Source organism: Macaca fascicularis, chromosome 19, assembly GCF_037993035.2.
Source record: "Macaca fascicularis isolate 582-1 chromosome 19, T2T-MFA8v1.1".
NCBI lineage: Eukaryota > Metazoa > Chordata > Mammalia > Primates > Cercopithecidae > Macaca > Macaca fascicularis.
In genome coordinates this window covers 9,982,028-10,003,857 of record NC_088393.1, presented here as the reverse complement: position 1 = coordinate 10,003,857, position 21,830 = coordinate 9,982,028, and the positions used below count along the sequence as shown (strand labels likewise).

General features: G+C 42.9%; 1 long non-coding RNA gene across 1 annotated transcript; it reads left to right on the top strand.

Moving 5' to 3' along the window:
• Nucleotides 1-4,041: 4,041 nt before the first annotated feature.
• Nucleotides 4,042-20,488, top strand: LOC135968456 (uncharacterized). Its single transcript, XR_010583282.2, has 2 exons — nucleotides 4,042-4,261; nucleotides 20,261-20,488. It is a non-coding gene; the product is annotated as an uncharacterized lncRNA (long non-coding RNA).
• The last annotated feature ends 1,342 nt before the right edge of the window (nucleotides 20,489-21,830 follow it).

The following is a 21,830-nucleotide window of genomic DNA, read 5'->3' as shown; positions in this document are numbered from 1 at the left end:
AGGAGTTCAAGACCAGCCTGGGTAACATGGTGAAACCCCGCCTCTACAAAAAAGACAAAACTTAGCTGGGCATGGTGGCTCATGCCTGTAGTCCCAGCTACCCAGGAGGCTGAGGCAGGAGAATCATTTTAGTCCAGGAGACGGTGGTTGCAGTGAGCTGAGATTATGCCACTGCACTCTAGCCTGGGTGACAGAGTCAGACCCTGTCTCAAAAAATCCACGTTCCAGAGCAGTTTTAGGTTCACAGGAAAATAATGTGGAAGGTTCAAAGATATCCTATATTACTCCTGCCCCTACACATGCATAGCTTCCACCGTCAACGTACTCCACCAGAGTAATACATTTGTTAGAACTCATGAACCTATATGGCCACTTCATTATCACCCAAAGTCCACAGATTGTCTGTCCTCCCACTATTCTTCCTCCCACTCCCCAGCCCCTGACAACCACTCATCTTTTTACTGTCTCCATAGTTTTGCCTTTTCCAGAATGTCACAGAGTTGGTAATCGTGCAGTATGTAACTTTTCAGATTGGCCCAAAGTGAGAACTTTACATCTTCCTTTTCTGGTTCGAATGTTGCTTTTTTCAAAACAACTCATGGCCTGCCCCGCCCCCATCCTGTGCCCATATAAACCGCAGGCTCCACTTTCACCAATGTTGAGCTGTGCTCACCCCATGGTGACCTTTGGGGCAGTGGATTGCAGGGTGGGTCTGGAGTGCCATGTGACTGCTCTGCAGCACTTGGAAACATTGGTGAAAATTCTGCACAGGTGGCTCTTGGAACTCCTGGCCAAGGCGCACCTTTCCTCAACAGCCATTGGTGCACAGTGAGTTATGTCTACAGGTCTCTCTGGCCTACCCACTAGTGTCTACCTAGTAACTGGCCATTTTGGTTTCCTATTGGCTGTGGCAGCTGATGCTTTGAGTGCAATGGCTCCTTGGTGCTTGGAATCTGTGGAGTGACAGGATGAGGACATTTAAAAATGCTGTTTAGTGTTAGGTTTTTAAGTCATTGTTTAATTCTCTGAAACAGCTTTTTTTTTTTTTTCCCTGAGATGGAGTTTTGCTCTTGAGCTTTTTTTTTTTTTTTTTTTTCTTTTTTTTTTTTTTTTCCTGAGATGGAGTTTTGCTCTTGTTGTCCAGGCTGGAGTGCAGTGGAGAGATCTCGGCTCACTGCAACCTGTGCCTCCTGGGTTCAAGCAATTCTCCTGCGTAGCTGGGATTACAGGCACATGCTGCCACGCCTGGCTAATTTTTGTATTTTTAGTAGAGATGGGGTTTTGCCATGTTGGCCAGACTGGTCTTGAGCTCCTGACCTCAGGTGATCTGCCTCCCCTTGGCCTCCCAAAGTGCTGGGATTATAGGCATGAGCCACCGCACCTGGCACTGAGCAATTTTTTAAACCAATATATTCCTTGGTGCTGCATCTAATTTAATACTTATTTTAAAATCTAATCCTTTAAAAATTTTTTGTCAGTTGATTGAGAATGTCTGTTTTAAACACACATTTGTAATGTATAAATCTAATGTTAGCAATAAAATTCCAGACACTTATCAGTGGGTATTTTATTTAGCAAGGGCTGTATAAAATGCACTGTTAGCCAAACTGGTTTTGAATTCCTTTTGCCCCAGATCTCTGGTTTTTGGAGGATTCATTAAATAAAACTAATAATCCTCTATTCACTTTTTAAAAATTGTGGTAAAGTATATTACATAAAGTTTACATTTTAACCATGTTAAGTGTCCACTTTGCTGGCATTAAGTATACGCACATTGGGAAGGAGTTTTTAATCTAACGCAGTTCCTGTTTCTGTGTCCTTCCCCGATTGGCTGGGGTTGGACTGCACAATCTAAGCTAATCCCAATTGGCTAAGACTTAAACTTTTCCAAATAGGGTAAATGCGCGGTTTGTGTAAACAGAACAGAAGGAGGTGGGTAGGATTGATGTACAACTTTTACAACTTATGACCAGAAAGTTGAGTCTTTGAAGAGGAACTTAGTTGTTCCAACATGTGTCTGTGTTAATCCCACTACTGTAGTTACCTCATAAAAGTGAAGTCACAGTATTTGACCTTTTGTGACTAGTTTATTTCATTTAGCATAACATGTTCAAGGTTCATATTATAGCACATCTCAGATTTCAGTTTTTAAGGATGGATAATATTCTATTGTATGGCTAGACCACGTTTTGATTTGCTTTCACCTTTTCGATATTGTGAATAAAGCTGCCATGAACATGGGTGTACAAATATCTCTTCCAATACCTGCTTTCAACTTTTTGATTAATACACCCAGAAGTGGAACTGCCGGATCATGTGTTGGTGTCATTTTTTAGTACTAATGTTTATTTTCCAATTTAGTCTTGAGGTTTCTCTCTTGAGAAAGGCCAAAAGCCAATATAGCCACACTTTTTAAATTTATTTTTATTTTTATTAAGACAGAGTCTCACTCTGTCATCCAGGCTGGAGTGCAGTGGCACTATCTCAGCTCACTGCAACATCTGCCTCCTGGGTTCACGTGATTCTCGTGCCTCAGCCTCCCGAGCAGCTGGGATTACAGGCATGTCCCACCATGCCCAGCTAATCTTTATATTTTTTGTAGAGACGGGGTTTCACCATGCTGGCCACTCCTGACCTCAGGTCATCTGCTCACCTCAGCCTCCCAAAGTGCTGGGATTACAGGCATGAGCCAACATATCCGGCCCAAGATAGCCACTCTCTAGGAGAGCTGGTGGAGGATGTGAAGTTCAGGTGTGTCAAGTGAGACACAATGAGAAAGTGAAATCAAAATTAAGGAAAGAAAAAAGTTTATTCTAGATTCCAGAGAAGTTAGGGGTGCTGAATAATGACCCACAGAAAGTCCAGAGACGGTATGGTGCTCAAACTGTGGGTAGGTTACTGGAGAGAGGGAGAGAGAGAGAGAGAGGGCCTCTGGGACTGTGCCTTTTTTTAAGGACCATGGGTTTATTCCTGTCTTTCTTCACGTGATTGTCGATTGGCTAGGGAAAAAAATGAAGGGGGGAATTTATTTACATGACTGTGGTGTTGGTCATTAGGTTTTATAGGGGTCAGCAGCTGCGAGATGAGGAACACGTGGGTTATATCAGGAAACAACCACACAGGGAGAGGAAGTTTGTCAGACCTAAAAACGACACCAACGTAGCAGCTTTTATTAAACAAATTATGACCTATGGCAATTCTACGTTTATCCCCTATCACTTTTTTTTTATTTTTTAAGAGATAGGGGTCTGCCCAGGCTGGTCTCTTAACTCCTGGGCTCAAGCAGTCCTCCAACCTGGGTCTCCCAAAGTGCTGAGATTGCAGACGTGAATAAAACACCTGTCCCAAATCACTTAAATCCTACCACGTCTTGGCAGGTGTTTTATTTACAGGGATATTTAGAAAATGCCAAAGAGGGTTTGTGTGTGTGTGTGTGATACAAAGTTTCTTGTTTGGTTGTCAAAAATATAGGAAGAGCGAGGCTCCTTCTCAAAAAAAACCAAAACTATATATATGAGAACTACAGTACACAAGGCTTTAAATTCCAAAGATTTTCTTTGCTTGTAGATTGATATTTACCATAGTCCCTGTGGGAGGGTGTAAGGCCTCCAGCGACCCAGAATCCAGTTTCAGAGACTTCTTAATTAGGTCAGTGAATGTGGCCAAGTTACACGGCCCGTCCATGCTTTGTTTTCCATCCATAAAGCGGGCAATATAAAAGTTCTCTTGAGCAAGAAGAGGAACCCCTCCCACAGCTCCAGGAGACCCCTGTGCAGATTTCACCTGGGGTCTGCAGGGCCTGAAGGGTGGCTCTCCCACTGGCAACCCTGCCCCCAGGGCATCGCCCCACCCCATTGTCTCCGCCTTTCCCGGCGGACGCTGGGATCTCTCTACTAGCTTTGGAAGGTGGCGGCTGTAGCGTCCTCCTGACGTCACCACGTGGATCTCCTTGCTCCTGTTTCTCAACCCATTCCGCGGCCCGCCGGTTGCCCTCCTGCCTGGAAACGGTAGTGCGCTCCCGGAAACGGAAGTGAACGCAGCACTCCGCGTGCGTCCGCGTGCAGGCCCGCCTCCTTCCACATCAACCAGCCTAAGGTTGCTCCCACCAGACTAGGAGAAACGGAGTAGGGATGGTGTCAAAGGGCAGCGTCCTGCAGGTCGCCTCCTCCTGCGGCCTTCCCGGACTTCGCGCCTGGGACCTCCTGCCGCTGCCGCACTTCTTCCGAGACTCCCACCTGCCCCGCTAGAGGCTTGGGTCCAGGTAAAAGGCGGGTCGGGAGTGCGGGCAGGGAGCTTCGGCGGGACCTTTTTCGTCCGCGCGCTCCCCTTTCCCAGGCCTCTTCATCAGCCTTTGCAGACTTTCTGCAGAAGGAAGAAAATCTCTTGCTGGAGTCCTGGTTAGACTTCCCCGACCAGGGGATTCCAGCCACTTTGAGTGAACACTGGGTGAATTTGTACTTTTGGGGGATGTTCTTTTTTTTTTTTTTTTTTTTTTTGAGACGGAGTCTCGCTCTGCCGCCCAGGCTGGAGTACAGTGGCCGGATCTCAGCTCACTGCAAGCTCCGCCTCCCGGGTTCACGCCATTCTCCTGCCTCAGCCTCCGGAATAGCTGGGACTACAGGCGCCCGCCACCTCGCCCGGCTAGTTTTTTGTATTTTTTAGTAGAGACGGGGTTTCACCGTGTTAGCCAGGATGGTCTCGATCTCCTGACCTCGTGATCCACCCGTCTCGGCCTCCCAAAGTGCTGGGATTACAGGCTTGAGCCACCGCGCCCGGCCCAGGGGGATGTTCTTTATGTTTGGTAAATTATGTACAGGTGGAGAGATTAGAAACTCATTATTAGGGAGTACAGGCATCTGACACAATTAAATGCATGGGTGAATGAATGCATGTAAATGCAAATTTTACTGTCACGGAAAAGTAAATAGCTCGGTATTCAGCTCAGAACCCTGTAAATCTCTAAGCTTCAAAACACAAGTATCTCCAGAAAAAAAAAGAGAACATGCAGACTTGTTTTTGTATCACAAATTGGAATTGGGTTGACCATAAACAGCAAGAGCCGTTTCCAAGTGGATTTTCCTTGTTAATTTGGAAACATTCAAACAGAAGAAAATAGTCCAGTACAATAAACCACCATTGCCCTAGATTCAGTAAGTATTAATATCTTGTCATTTCCTTTTTTTTTTTTTTTTTGAGACAGAATCTCGCTCTGTTGCCCAGGCTGGAGTGCAACAGCACGATCTCCACTCACCGCAACCTCCACCTCTCAGGTTCAAGTGATTCTCCTGCCACAGCCTCCTGAGTAGCTGGGATGACAGGTGCACACCACCACGCCCGGCTAATTTTTGTATTTTTAGTAGAGATGGGGGTTTCACCATGTTGGCCAGGCTGAACTCCTGACCTCATGATCCGCCTGCCTTGGCCTCCCAAAGTGCTGGGATTACAGGCATGAGCTACCGCGCCCGGCACATATGAAGGTTTATAAGCTAAAAGTAAGTTGACGGTGAGGTAGGAGGCGGGAGTAGACTCTGGAGTCAGGGCTTAGACACCCCACAAAATTGAAGACTAGCTAAAGCAGGTCTGGGGCCACGTGAATTTTTTTTTTGGGTGTCTCCACTATTGAGTAAGTTCTCAGGTGGTCAGGGCCTCTGAGGTCTCCCTTTGGGCAATGCTGTTTACCCCCTTCCTTTCGTCCCTTCTACAGTTACCATTTGTTTAGCCCCTCTCTGCCCAGCCCTCTGGAAATTAGGTTCAACATCCAACGGCCCATTTTTAGCTCCTAATCCACTTTTACAACACCCTGCTATTTATATTTACACTTTTCCAGAAGGTGGGAATTTAAAAGGGAAAATTAACTAGACATTTGCTAAACTTAGGCTGAAACCCCCTGTAGAGATCCTTAGTCGACCTGGGGGCAACAGCAAGCATCCCAGAGGACTTGGCACTGGAGTGTCTTTTAGGCTATTGGAGCAAGTTCAAAGTCGTCTTAAGAAGAAACTCATTTTCTGTTGCAACACTGGGTTCAATACAGATTAGAAAACTAACAGATTTGGCTTACATATGGTTCTATGCATTATAATGATATTTTACAATTAGACTTATTTTGTAAAAAGGAAAATGGAAAGAGATCCCTTATGTACAGGCCTTTATGGCCCTTTACAGGCTCATGTTACTTCCAGGGACCAGAACGCCATGTCTAAGGGATCCCCTCTTAGCTGCTCCCTTTAGAAGGCTTACGTTTTCCCCAGGGTCTCTTCAGTCCCCCAATTCTGAGAGGTTTCCTACCAGGTCATCACTCATGCCTCCCCCTTATGCAACTAGCCCCAGCCTATTCCTCCCACTCCCCAAGAGAGTAAGCTCAACCAGTATCACCAGGAGTGGGGCCCCATATCAGCCCCTAAAGTCAAACCTGTGTGCATTGTGGGAGGTAACTAATAGAAGTAAGGGAACATGTGCCATTTTCTGTGTCTAATTTGGTTTTATGCAAGGGAAAAATTGTAGTTTTTAGAGAATCAAGAGAAGTTTATAGAGAAGTTTGTTACGTTAACCATGTTGTTTCATTTAACTTGTTATGACTCACAAATATTGTCATCTGCTTGTTGTGTTGTGAAAAAAAAGTAGAGAAAGAAAGGTGTGGTATATACCTATATATATCTTATTGATCCTATTTCTCTGGAATACCCTGACTAATACAGGGTTTTTTGTGCTGTTGTTGTTTGTTCGTTTGTTTAAAGAAATGGGGTTTTGCCATGTTGCTTAGGCTGGTCTCGAACTGCTGGACTCAAGTGATCCGCCCACCTTGGCTTCTCAAAGTGCTGGGAGTACAGGCATGAACCACCATGCTTGACCTCGTTGAGACTTTTTGCATCTGTATTCGTGATCTATGGTATTGGCCCATAGTTCTCTGTTCTTTTAATGTCTTTCGTTTTGGTATTAGGGTGATGCTGGCCTCACGGAATGTTAGAAAGTATTCCCTCTGCTTCTTCTGGAAGAGATTGTAGAAAATTGGTGTACTTTCTTTCTTTCTTCCTTAAATGTTTGGTAGAATTAATCAGTGAACACATCTGGACCTGGTGGTGCTTTTAGTTTTGGAATGTTATTATTCTTTTTCTTTATAGATACAGACTTGTTTAGATTGTCTGTTTCTTCTTGTGTGGGTTTTGGCAGTTATATGGTTTGGCTGTGTCCCCACCCAAATCTCGTCTTGAATTCCCACATGTTGTAGGAGGCACCCGGTGGGAGGTAATTGAATCATGGGGGCAAGTCTTCCCCATGCTGTTCTTGTGATAGTGAATAAGTCTCATGAGTTTTGACTGCCTTAAAAATGGAAGTTTTTCTGCACAAGCTCTCTCTTTGCCTGCCATCATCCACGTAAGATGTAACTTGCTTCTCCTGGCCTTCCACCATGATTGTGAGGCTGCCCCAGCCAGGTGGAACTGTGAGTCCAATTAAACCTTTTTCTTTCGTAAATTGCCAAGTTTTGGGTATGTCTTCATCAGCAATGAAAACGGACTAATGCAGGCATATTGTTTTTTTCAAGTCATTAATGTATTTCATCTAGGTTTTCAAATTTGTGGATATGGAGTTGTTCATTAAATTCCTTTATTATCCATTTCATATTTATGAGATCTGTAGTGATGTCCCTTCTTAATTTCTGCTATTAGTAATTTGTGTCTTCTCTGTTTTTTCTTTGTTAGCCTGATGAGAAGTTTATTTTATTCATCCTTTCAAAGAACCAGCTTTTGGTAGAGTTGATTTTACTCTATTTTCTGTTTTCAATTTCATTGACTTTTGTTTGAGGTTTTTTTTTTGAGACAGTGTCTTACTTTGTTGCCCAGGCAGGAGTGCAGTGGCATGATCACAGCTCACTGCAGCCTCAACCTCCTGGGCTCAAGGGATGCTCCCACCTCAGTCACCCAAGTAGAGGGGAGTACAGGCATGTGTCACCGTGCCTGGGTACTTTTAAAATTTTTGTAGATATGGAGTCTAGCTATGTTGCCCAGGCTGTTCTCAAAACTCCTGGCCTCAAGCGATCTTCCCACATTGGCCTCCCAAAGTGCTGAGATTATTTCTTCTGCTTACTTTGCTTTTTTTTGGTTTTTTTCCCCAGTTTCCTAAGGTGGAGGCTTAGATGATTGACATAGATCTTGTTTCTTTTCTAACTAACCATTCAGTGCTATAAATTTCCCCTTAAGAACTGCTTTTGTTGCACCCCACAAATCTTGTTAAGTTGTATCTGCTGTCAGTGCAAGTTTTTTAAAGTTTTCTTGAGATTTCTTGTTTGACCTATTTGTTATTTAGAAGTGTGCCATTTGATCTTCAAGTATTTTGAGATTTTTTTTAGCTGTCTTTGATTAGTTTCCAGTTTAATTCTGTTGTGATCTGAGAGCGAACATTGTATTATTTCAGTTCTTTCATATTTGTTAAGAGGTGTTTCATGGCCCACAGTGTGGTCTGTCTTGATGAATATTCTATGTGAGCTTAAGAAGAATGTATAATCTGCTGGTTTTGGATGAAGTAATCAGATATGCTAATTATATACAGTTGATTGATGGTGCTGTTCAGTTTTACTACATTTTTACTGATTTTTCTCCCTGCTGGATCTGTCCATTTCTGATAGAGGGGTATTTATTATTTATTTATTTATTTTTAAATTTATCTTATTTTTTTGAGATGGAGTCTTGCACTGTCACCCGGGCTGGAGTGCCATGGCATGATCTCGGCTCACTGCACCCTCCGCCTCACAGGTTCAAGCGATTCTCCTGCCTCAGCCTTCCGAGTAGCTGGGACTATAGGCGTGTGCCACCACGCCCGGCTAATTTTTGTATATTTAGCAGAGACAGGGCTTCACCACATTGGCCAGGCTGGTGTTGAACTCCTGACTTCGTGATCCACCCGCCTCAGCCTCCCAAAGTGCACTACCGTGCCTGGCGATAAAGGGGTATTTAAATCTCCAGCTATAATAGTGGTTTTGTCTATTTCTCCTTGCAGTTCTATTAGCTTTTACCTCATTTTGATGCTCTTTTAGGTGCACACACATTAAGGATTGTTACGACTTATTGGAATATTGATCTCTTTATTATTAAGTTATGCCCCTCTTTATCCCAGATAACTTTCCTTGATATGACATCTGCTCTGGGCCAGGCACAGGGCCTCACGTCTGTAACCCAGAACTTTGGGAGGCTGAGGTGGAGGATCGCTCAACGCTAGGAGTTTGAGACCAGCCTGGGTAATGTAGCAAGACCCTATCTCTGTAATTTAAAAAAGTTGAAGTCTGGGCCAGGCACGGTGGCTCATGCCTGTAATCCCAGCACTTTGGGAGGCCGAGGCAGGTTGATTGTGAGATCAAGACCATCCTGGCTAACATAGTGACACCCTGTCTCTACTAAAAATACAAAAAAAAAAAAAAAAAAATTAGCTGGGCGTAGTGGCACGTGCCTGTAATCCCAGCTACACGGGAGGCTGAGGCAGGAGAATGGCGTGAACCTGGGAGGTGGAGCTTGCAGTGAGCCGAGATCGCGCCACTGCACTCCAGCCTGGGCGACAGAGTGAGACTCCGTCTCAAAAAAAAAAAAAAAAAAAAAAAAAGTTGAAGTCTGCTCTGTCTGAACTTAATATATCTACTCCTGCTTTCTTTTGATTGTCATTAGCATGGCATATCTTTCTTCATTCATTTTTTAATCTATATGTGTCTATATAATTAAAGACACATATATATGTGTCTATATAATTAAAGACACATATATATGTGTCTATATAATTAAAGACACATATATATGTGTCTATATAATCTATATGTGTCTATATAATTAAATTTTATCTATATGTGTCTATATATTCTTGTAGACAATGAATGGCGTTCCTTATAGCCCTCCTCATCTAACCTATTGACCACTGGCGTATTACACATCCACACCCCATCACCAATCCTCAACCCTGACCTTACCTAATGCATCTTCCATCCCTGGTAAATATTCCATGGGCGCCACAGTACTTACCTCTGAATTCCCAATGACCTATCCCACGGACCTTCCATCAATGACCCCACCGTTCCCCAGCATCACTGACCATCTGGATTTCCACTAAGCCCCCTTGGAACCACATCACTGACCCCCACATAGCCACACTATTCATTTCAGACTGCACATCACTGACCCCACTTCATATCACCAACCCCACAGAGCTGCAACACAGCACCAGAGATTCCTCCATTGATCTCTGTATAATCCCTATCAGTGCTCCTAGGGAATCTCTATCACTGACCCCACAATGTACATGTTACCCCAGAGATTCCTAATCACTGTCCTACAGACCTTCATCACTAACCTCACAAATCCTCAGTTTTAGTCTGTTCTCATGCTGCTAATAAAGACATACCTGAGACTGGGTAATTTATAAAGGAAAGAGGTTTAATTGACTCATAGTTCCACATGGCTGAGGAGGCTTTACAACCATGGCAGAAGGCGACTGAGGAGCAGAGTCCTGGTGGCAGGCAAGAAATCTTGTGCAGGGGAACTACCCTTTGTAAATCCATCATATCTTGACAGCCTTATTCACTTCAGCAAGAACAGCATGGGGGAAACCGCCAACATGATTCAATTATCTCCACCTGGCCCCCACCCTTGACATGTGGGGATTATTACCATTCAGGGTGAGATTTGGGTGGGGACACCGCCAAACCATATCACTCACTAACCCCACTGACCCCTGTGATCTCACAGTAGAGGTGAATAGACCTCATCACTGATCATAAGGACTCCCAACCAAATCCACAAATACTCCCCATTCTTTCTTTCTTTTCTTTCTGTTTTTATACAGAGTCTTGCTCTGTTGCCCAGGCTGGAGTGCAGTGGCGTGTGATCTCGGCTCACTGCAACCTCTGCCTCCTGGGTTCAAGCAATTCTCTTGCTTCAGCCTCCCGAGCAGCTGGGATTACAGGCACCTGCCACCACACCTGGCTAATTTTTGTATTTTTTGTAGAGACAGAGTTTCACCCTGTTAGCCAGGCTGATCTTGAACTCCTGACCCCAAGTAATCCGCCCTCCTCGGCCTCCCAAAGTGCTGGGATTACAGGTGTGAGCCACTGCACCCGGTCACTCCCCATTATTTCTAATAGTGGTATAAACTGTTACCTCTTGGTTAAGATGGTGTCTGGCAAGTTTCTCCACTGTGTGTTAATTTTTTTAATTTTAATTTTTTGTTTTTCTTTACTGAAAAGTTGTAAAACTCTGCATTAATTAAAGGTAAGTTATATTTAAGTGCTTTGCGGAGGGGGGCAATGTGTTAAGACTATGTAAATATCCTTTTCCTCTTAGAAACTTTCATGTACCAGTAATGATTCTTGCCTGGATTAATTATTATAATAATAGTTACCAAATTGTTTTTTTTTTCTTTTCTCTGAGATGGAGTTTCGCTCTTATTGCCCAGGCTGGAGTACAGTGGCGTGATCTCGGCTTACCGCAACCTCCGCCTGCCTCCCAGGTTCAAGCAGTTCTCCTGCCTCAGCCTCTCTAGTAGTTGGGATTATAGGCATGCGCCACTACACCTGGCTAATTTTTTATTTTTTAGTAGAGATAGGGTTTCTCCATGTTGGTCAGGCTGGTCTCGAACTCTCAACCTCAGGTGATCTGCCCTCCTTGGCCTCCTAAAGTGTTGGGATTACAGATGTAAGCCACCGTGCCCAGCAGTTTCCACCCCCCCCCCAGAAGGAATGCCTTCTGGATTTCCCATTTGTCATACTGCTCTAGGTTAGAGATTTTTCTCCTCCCTATTTGTTTCATTTATTTATATCAGTGTGAATTCATGGGTTCCCATGTCCTCATTACTTATTTTGCCCTAGTTGTCCCAGCTTTGGCCAGTGGACGCCCCCTCGACTGGCTCCTACATCCCCTTGATATGGCCCATCATTCCATGAGAACTTTCTGACCTTAAGATGTTCTAGGCTTATCTCATATTTTTCCTTCTCCAGCCCTGGAGTCAGCCTTTCTCCCAAGAGCTCTAGTTCCTTTAAGAGGATAATGGTATTTAGAAACCAATTGTGGACACTAAGTGTGCTCATTGCTACCTTGAATTCGTTGTTTTCAGGGCCTCTCGGCAAACAGGGATAAAGAATAAATGTTTTTCTACCTACACGCATTATTGGATATAAGTACACAAATTTGAGTTCTATATTATATCTTAACAGGGCTTTACACTAATATTTCCAATTAATCAGGCATTATTCTCACCTTCCTCCTTTCCTGTTTGTAACTCTTAGTGAGAAGACTAGCTTCCATTATCCTCAGAGCATTTCCTCATTGGCTTATAAACCCTCACTTGCAACTTTGTGTATATGGCAACTTTGTTACCCAAAAGCTTGACCATGGACATGCTGGCCCCTGCACTCCCCCACACCTCAGGGGTACCTTCCCAAAGGACACTCTGCTGAAAGGGAAGAGAAAGGGGGAAGGAGGAAAGGCCAAAGATTGGTTTTGTTGTGAAACCTTTCCACATTCATTGTAGAAACATTGGTAAAACACCTGAGAGCAAAGAGGATATTAAATTGGATACATTTCAATCTCCAGAAAACTTTCCTTCTTACAAAATTTTTTTTTTATATACAAATGGAGTATTACTATGTTACGGAGGCTGGTCTGGAACTCCTGGGCTCAAGCAATCCTCCTGCCTTAGCCTTTTAAAGTGCTGGGACTGCAGGTGTGAGCCAGCATGCCTGGCCTCCAGAAAATTTTTAAGATGAAATAATTGTAAATTTAAAGCAATGGATCTAATTATTAACATAATGTATAATGGCCACAAAGTCTGAAATCTCAGGGTAGTAGTGTATTCTTTATACTTTTTTAGATTAATAACTGGACCCATTGATGCTAATTTGGAGGTGCTTCACCTATATAGATAGATCATAGTTGAAAAAAAACACATTGAACATATACTTTGAAAATATATGTGTATGTCCATATACATATATGTGTATATATATGTATTTACTTTTAAAAAATTTTTATACTTTAAGTTCTAGGGTACATATGCACAGCATGCAGGTTTGTTACATATGTATACATGTGCCATGTTGGTGTGCTGCACCCATTAACTCGTCATTTACATTAGGTATATCTCCTAATGCTATCCCTCCCCCCACTCCCCACAATAGGCCCTGGTGTGTGATGTTCCCCTTCCTGTGTCCAAGTGATCTCATTGTTCAATTCCCACCTATGAGTGAGAACATGTGGTGTTTGGTTTTCTGCTTTTGTGATAGTTTCCTGAGAATGATGGTTTCCAGCTTCATCTGTGTCCCTACAAAGGACACGAACTCATCCTTTTTTATGGCTGCATAGTATTCCATGGTGTATATGCGCCACATTTTCTTAATCTAGTCTGTCACTGATGGACATTTGGGTTGATTCCAAGTCTTTGCTATTATGAATAGTGCCGCAATAAACATACGTGTGCATGTGTTTTTAGAGCAGCATGATTTATAATCTTTATGTATATACCCAGTAATGGGATGGCTGGGTCATACGGTATTTCTAGTTCTAGATCCTTGAGGAATCGCCATACTGTTTTCCACAATGGTTGAACTAGTTTATAATCCCACCAACAGTGTAAAAGTGTTCCTATTTCTCCACATCCTCTCCAGCACCTGTTGTTTCCTGACTTTTTAATGATTCCCATTCTAACTGGCATGAGATGGTATCTCATTGTGGTTTTGATTTGCATTTCTCTGATGGCCAGTGATGACGAGCATTTTTTCATGTGTCTGTTGGCTGCATAAATGTCTTCTTTTGAGAAATGTCTCTTCATATACTTTGCCCACTTTTCGATGGGGTTGTTTTTTTCTTGTAAATTTGTTTGAGTTCTTTGTAGGTTCTGGATATTAGCTCTTTGTCAGATGAGTAGATTGCAAACATTTTCTCACATTCTGTAGGTTGCCTGTTCACTCTGATGATATTTTCTTTTGCTGTGCAGAAGTTCTTTAGTTTAATTAGACCCTATTTGTCAATTTTGGCTTTTTGTTGCCGTTGCTTTTGGTGTTTTAGACATGAAGTCCTTGCCCATGCCTATGTCCTGAATGGTATTACCTGTGTTTTCTTCTAGGGTTTCTATGGTTTTAGGTCTAACATTTAAGTCTCTAATCCGTCTTAGATTAATTTTCATATAAGGAGTAAGGAAAGGATCCAGTTTCAGCTTTCTGCTTATGGCTAGCCAATTTTCCCAGCACCATTTATTAAATAGGGAATCCTTTCCCCATTTCTTGTTTTTGTCAGGTTTGTCAAGCAGATGACCGTAGAGGTGTGGTATTATTTCTGAGGGCTCTGTTATGTTCCATTGGTCTATATCTCTGTTTGGGTACCAGTACCATGCTGTTTTGGATACTCTAGCCTTTTAGTATTGTTTGAAGTCAAGTAGCATGATGCCTCCAGCTTTGTTCTTTTGGCTTAGGATTGTCTTGGCAATGCGGGCTCTTTTTTGGTTCCATATGAACTTTAGAGCCATTTTTTCCAATTCTGTGAAGAAAGTCATTGGTAGCTTAATGGGGATGGCATTGAATCTATAAATTACCTTGGGCAGTATGGCCATTTTCACGATACTGATTCTTCCTATCCGTGAGTGTGGTATGGTTTTCCATTTGTTTGTGTCCTCTCTTATTTCATTGAGTAGTGGTTTCTAGTTCTCCTTGAAGAGGTCCTTTAGGTCCCTTGTAAGTTGGATTCCGGCTGGGCGCGGTGGCTCAAGCCTGTAATCCCAGCACTTTGGGAGGCCAAGATGGGCGGATCACGAGGTCAGGAGATCAATACCATCCTGGCTAACACGGTGAAACCCCGTCTCTACTAAAAAATACAAAAAACTAGCCGGGCGAGGTGGCGGGCGCCTGTAGTCCCAGCCACTTGGGAGGCTGAGGCAGGAGAATGGTGTAAACCCGGGAGGCGGAGCTTGCAGTGAGCTGAGATCCGGCCACTGCACTCCAGCCTGGGCGACTCTGTCTCAAAAAAAAAAAGTTGGATTCCTAGGTATTTTATTCTCTTTGAAACTATTGTGAATGGGAGTTCATTCATGATTTGGCTGTCTGTTACTGGTGTATAAGAATGCTTTTGATTTTTGCACATTGATTTTGTATCCTGAGACTTTGCTGAAGTTGCTTATCAGCTTAAGGAGATTTTGGGCTGACACGATGTTTTCTAAATATACATGTCATCTGCAAACTGGGACAACTGGACTTCTTTTCCTAACTTAATACCTTTATTTTTTTGTCTTGCCTGATTGCCCTAGCCAGAACTTCCAACACTATGTTGACTAGGAGTGGTGAGAGAGGGCATCCCTGTCTTGTGCCAGTTTTCAAAGGGAATGATATTGGCTGTGGGTTTGTCAGAAATAGCTCTTATTGTTTTGAGAAACGTTCCATCAATACCGAATTTATTGAGAGTTCTTAGCATGAAGGGCTGTTAAATTTTGTCAAAGGCCTTTTCTGCATCTATTGAGATAATCATGTGATTTTTGTCTTTGGTTCTGTTTATATGCTGGATTACGTTTACTGATTTGCGTATGTTGAACCAGACTTGCATCCCAGGGATGAAGCCCACTTGATCATGGTGGATAAGCTTTTTGATGTGCTGCTGGATTCGGTTTGCCAGTATTTTATTGAGGATTTTTGCATCGATGTTCATCAGGGATATTGGTCTAAAATTCTCATTTTTTGTCGTGTCTCTGCCAGGCTTTGGTATCAGGATGATGTTAGCCTCATAAAATGAGTTAGGGAGGATTCCCTCTTTTTCTATTGATTGGAATAGTTTCAGAAGGAATGGTACCAGCTCCTCCTTGTACCTCTGGTAGAATTCGGCTGTGAATCCGTCTGGTCCTGGACTTTTTTTGGTTGGTACGCTATTAATTATTGCCTCAATTTCAGAGCCTGCTATTGGTCTATTCAGGGATTCAACTTCTTCCTGGTTTAGTCTTAGGAGAGTGTAAGTGTCCAGGAATTTATCCATTTCTTCTAGGTTTTCTAGTTTATTTGCGTAGAGGTGTTTATAGTATTCTCTGATGGTAGTTTGTATTTCTGTGGGGTCGGTGGTGATATTCCCTTTATCGTTTTTTATTGCGTCTATTTGCTTCTCTTCTTCTTTGTCTTGCTAGCGGTCTATCAATTTTGTTGATCTTTTAAAAAAACCAGCTCCTGGATTCATTGATTTTTTGGAGGGTTTTTTGTGTCCCTATCTCCTTCAGTTCTGCTCTGATCTTAGTTATTTCTTGCCTTCTGCTAGCTTTTGAATGTGTTTGCTCTTGCTTCTCTAGTTCTTTTGTAATGTTAGGGTGTCAATTTTAGATCTTTCCTGTATTTCCTGGATGTGAATGTTGGCCTGCCTTGCTATGTTGGGGAAGTTCTCCTGGGTGATACCCTGCTTTCTCTTGTGGGCATTTAGTGCCCTCTTCTCGAGGAGTATCTTTGAGGCATTCTCTGTATTTCCTGGATTTGAATGTTGGCCTGCCTTGCTAGGTTGGGGAAGTTCTCCTGGATGATATCCTGCAGAGTGTTTTCCAACTTGGTTCCATTTTCCCTGTCACTTTCAGGCACACCAATCAGACGTAGATTTGGTCTTTTCACATAATCCCATATTTCTTGGAGGCTTTGTTCATTTCTTTTTACTCTTTTTTCTCTAAACTTCTCTTCTCGCTTCATTTCATTCATTTGATCTTCAATCACTGATACTCTTTTTTCCAGTTGGTCGAGTTGGTTACTGAAGCTTGTGTATTTGTCACGTAGTTCTCGTGTCATGGTTTTCATCTCTATCAGTTCGTTTATGGACTTCTCTGCATTGACTATTCTAGTTATCCATTCTTCCATTCTTTTTTCAAGGTTTTTAGTTTGTTTGTGCTGGGTATGTAGTTCCTCTTTTAGCTCTGAGAAGTTTGATCAAGTGAAGCCTTCTTCTCTCAACTCATCAAAGTCATTCTCTGTCCAGCTTTGTTCCATTGCTGGTGATGAGCTGTGTTCCTTTGGAGGGGGAGATGTGCTCTGATTTTTTGAATTTCCAGCTTTTCTGCACTGCTTTTTCCCCATCTTTGTGGTTTTATCTGCCTTTGGTCTTTGATGATGGTGATGTGCTGATGGGGTTTTGGTGTGGGTGTCCTGTTAGTTTTCCTTCTAACAGTCAGGACCCTCAGCTGCAGGTCTGTTGGAGTTTGCTTGAGGTCCACTCCAGACCGTTTGCCTGGGTATCAGCAGCGGAGGCTGCAGAAGATAGAATATTGCTGAACAGCGAGTGTTGCTGATTCTTGCTCTGGAAGCTTCGTATCAGGGGTGTACCCCGCCGTGTGAGGTGTCAATCTGCACCTAGTGTGGGATATCTCCCAGTTAGGCTACTCAGGGGTCAGGGACCCACTTGAGCAGGCACTCTGTCCGTTCTCAGATCTCAGCCTCCTTGCTGGGAGATCCACTGCTCTCTTCAAAGCTGTCAGACAGGGTCATTTACATCTGTAGAGGTTTCTTCTGTTTTTTGTTTAGCTATGCTCTATCCCCAGAGGTGGAGTCTACAGAGACAGGCAGGCCTCCTTGAACTGCGGTGGGCTCCACCCAGTTAGAGCTTCCCAGTCTTTACCTACTTAAGCCTTAGCAATGGCGGGTGCCCCTTCCCAAGCCTCCCTGATGCCTTGCAGTTAGATCTCAGAATGCTGTGCTAGCAATGAGGGAGGCTCTGTGGGCGTGGGACCCTCCAGGCCAGGTGTGAATATAATCCCTTGGTGTGCCATTTGCTAAGACCCTTGGTAAAGCACAGTATTAAGGTGGGAGTTACCTGATTTTCCAGATGTTGTGTTTCCCTTGGCTAGGAAAAGGGATTCCCTTCCCCCTTGCGCTTCCCAGGTGAGGCGATGCCTTGCCCTGCTTCAGCTCTCGCTGGTCGAGCTGCACCAGCTGACCAGCACTGATTGTCCAGCACTCCCCAGTGAGATGAACCTGGTACCTCAGTTGAAAATGCAGACATACACCCGTCTTCTGTGTTGCTCATGCTGGGAGCTGTTCCTATTCGGCCAACTTGCACCGGGACCCTTTTTTTTTTTTTTAAACAGATTGATGGTGAACTGTCTGATTGTGGTTTTCTTTGCATTTATCTCACTTGGGTTTGCTGAGCTTGAATCTGCTGGTTTGATGTTTTTAATCAGTTTTAGAAAACACTCATTGTTTTCCCGTGTCCGTAAGTTTGGCACATTTGTTAACCTACCTTGAGTTCACTGATTGCCCTCTTCCCCCACCTTTATTTGCTGTTTAGTTTGCTTTTAGGCCCACTTACAGAATTTTTACCTCTAGATTGTCTGTATCTACTTTATAGATTCCACTTAGATAATGCAATTCTATGTATTTTCTTTTTTTTGAGAGAGTCTTGCTCTGTCACCCAACCCTGGAGTGCAATGGCACAATCTTGGCTCACTGCAACCTCTGCTTCCCAAGTTCAAGTGATTCTCCTACCTCAGCCTCCCGAGTACCTGGGATTATAGGCATGTACCACCACACCTAGCTGATTTTTCTATTTTTAGTAGAGATGGGGTTTCGCCATGTTGTCCAGGCTGGTCTCGAACTCTTGACTTTGTGATCCACCCGCCTTGGCCTCCCAAAGTGCTGGGATTACAGATGTAAGCCTACAATTCTGTGTTTTCATCCATTCGAATTTTTTAATTTAAACTTTATAAAATTAATCAGGAAAGGAGGGGGACAGATGGAAAACCAAGCTTACAGCACATTCAACATTAATCAAGTTTAATCTCTGACCTCCTTCATAGTTCACTGGTGCCTACTGTCCTAGAATTATGTAGACCCTGTGTATTAGTCTGTTCTCATGTTGCTAATAAGGACATCCCTGACACTAGGTAATTTATAAAGGAAGGAGGTTTAATGGACTCACAGACCCTCATGGCTGGGGAGGCCTCACAATCATGGACGAAGAGCAAAGGGATAACTTACATGGTGACAACCAAGAGAGCGTGTGCAGGGGAACCGCCCTTTTATAAAATCATATGTTCTCATGAGACTTATTCATATCATGAGAACAGCGTGGGAAAAACCCACCCCCATGATTCAATTACCTCCCATTGGGTCCTTCTCATGACAGGTGGGATTACAATTCAAGGTGAGATCTGGGTGGGGACACAGAGGCAAACCATATCACCCTGTTACAAGATCATAATTCCCCGTAACTCCTCTATTGATAACTTGACCATTATAAAACATTGTTTTTCCTTTGAGATATTCTTTCACACTTTTTACATGCCGATAAACCTACCATGTCAGCTAGTCTGAAGGACCCCATTGACTCAGCTGGTCTGAGGGGCCCCACGAGCTGACTTAACAAATAATTCAGTTTCCACATCCTGATGACTTCATCCTGCTTGCTCTGACCATCAACAACTCTAATTCTCCAGTCCTTCACCCTCCCTGATCCCCTTTAAAACTCCAGCCTGGAACTTCTTGGGGGTATAGATTTGTCTCCTCTTATCTCCTTACTTGGCGCCCTGTGGTAATTAAACTCTGTTTAATCCCTGTCTGTGTAATTGGTCTGCTACTACACAGCAGATATACGAACCTGTTGATTCTGTAACAATTCTAACTTCTCATATCATCTATGGGACTATTTCTTTTGGACCGTTTGCTCTTGATGATTGGTAACATTGTCCTTCTGCTCTGCACATCATGTGATGTTTTAAATTGTATGTGGATATTATGTTTAGAAGAACAACAGAAATCGAAAAATATTTTCACATAGAAGTCACTCCATTTCCTCTGTCAAGCAGTTCAGATGAGAATCTCCTCAACTTTGATCCAATCAGAGGTTGAGATGTGAAAAAAATTAGTTTTGGTTCACTTCTGGTTTCAAACATCTTGAGTAAGATCTTTCCTGTGACTATTTCAGATCACTTCCTCTAGCAGGACTGTGGAATCTAAGCATTGCAAGACAACAGGGATATCCATTTTTTTCCTGGTTAGTGCCCAACACCAGCTGTTGCTATGCACTCAGCAAATCATCATAGGGACATGCAGCACTGGTAAAGACAGTCCGTTTTATGTTATAGTGTCACACTAGCCTTGTGACCATTATAATGTCCCCCTGGTCTCTCCATATTCCAATAAAGTTCCTCTGCCTGTGGCAGGCCTGGCTCTCCACCAATCTGCTCCTAGACCAGGAAAATGCCTTCAGGGAAGAAACCAGCCACTGATTTCTGCTCTTCTAAGAGGAGCTCATCCTCTGGCATTTAATTCTCTCACTCTTTTTGTCCACAGATTTCCAGGGTCTTTGAAGATGTTAATTCACTATGAATGTGGGTTCCTGTAAATGTCTACAGCCAATCTGGAAGTGGAGCTGTATAACTTTGGAACTTTTGGAATCTAAATCAGTTTGGGAGAATTCAGTCTTTTCAGAATTTGGCCTATGAATGTCTCAAATTTGTTTAGGTCATTTTAATGTTTTCAGTACTGTCTTCAAAACAATTTTGGTAAGTTTTAAATTTATTCTTCCGTATGTTATACTATTGTTGCTCTCATAAATGGTATCACCCTCTAAATTTTTCTATTCCTGAGTATAAGTTCCAAGTTTACCTTTAAGATACTAAACATTTTCATTAATTCTAATAATTTACATATACATCCTTTGAAAGTTTCCATTAAGGTAATATTATAAATGACAGATTTACTTCTACTTTTCTGGTCCTTAGGTTTTAAAATATCTTTTATTAGCCTGCCTCACTTAAGATTCCAGTAAAATACTAAGTAGTGTTTTTAATAGTGGATACCATTATCTTCCTGATTTTAAACTCATTTTCCACTATTGTTTACTTTTGCATTTTTATATAGTGTTTATATTTTGAAAGATTTTTCTCAGTAATACCTCTTTATAGCTTTTTCTATATTTACTGAGATAATCCTATTTTTTCAATAATATGTTAAATGCTTTGAACACTGCCTCATTCATTTTAGGTGCCTAGTAATTATTAGTATGAGTGAATGATAATAAGCCTACTTTAAAAGTGAATTGTATTTATTGATTTTTCTAATGTATAACCAACTTTGCATTTCTGGATAAATTTAAATTTGATTTTTTTTTTAAATACCCCGTTTCAGCCACGCATGGTGGCTCACACTTTTAATCTCAGCACTTTGGGAGGCTGAGGCGGGCAGATCATGAGGTCAAGAGATGGAGACCATCCTGGCCAACATGGTGAAACCCCATCTCTAACTAGCTGGGTGTGGTGGCGCATGCCTGTAGTCCCAGCTACTTGGAGGCTGAGGCAGGAGAATTACTTGAGCCCAGGAGGCGGAGGTTGCAGTGAGCTGAGATCACGCCACTGCACTCTAGCCTGGCAACAGAGCAACACTCCATCTCAAAACAGAAAGTTTCCCTCTATCTTGTAAACTATTTTTGAAAGTTTTCAGGCTTTATTCTGTCCTTGTCTGAGTTTGTTATCCTGCCCTCATATATTGCCAGAATGTGTTGTTTTTCTCTTTTGAAATGGAGTTTCACTCTTGTTGCCCAGGCTGGAGTGCAGTGGCACAATCTCAGCTCACTACAACCTCCACCTCCCGGGTTCAAGTGATTCTCCTGCCTCAGCCTCCCAAGTAGCTGGGACTACAGGCATGCGCCACCATCCCCAGCTAATTTTTTATTTTTGGTAAAGACAGGTTTTCTCCATGTTGGTCAGGCTAGTCTCGAACTCCTGACCTCAGGTGATCCATCCACCTCGGCCTCCCAAAGTGCTGGGATTACAGGCGTGAGCCACCATGCCTGGCCCATAATGTGTTGTTTCTCCAAATTCTCAAAAGTGTTGTCATATTGCTTCTTTTCTGTAGGGTAGAG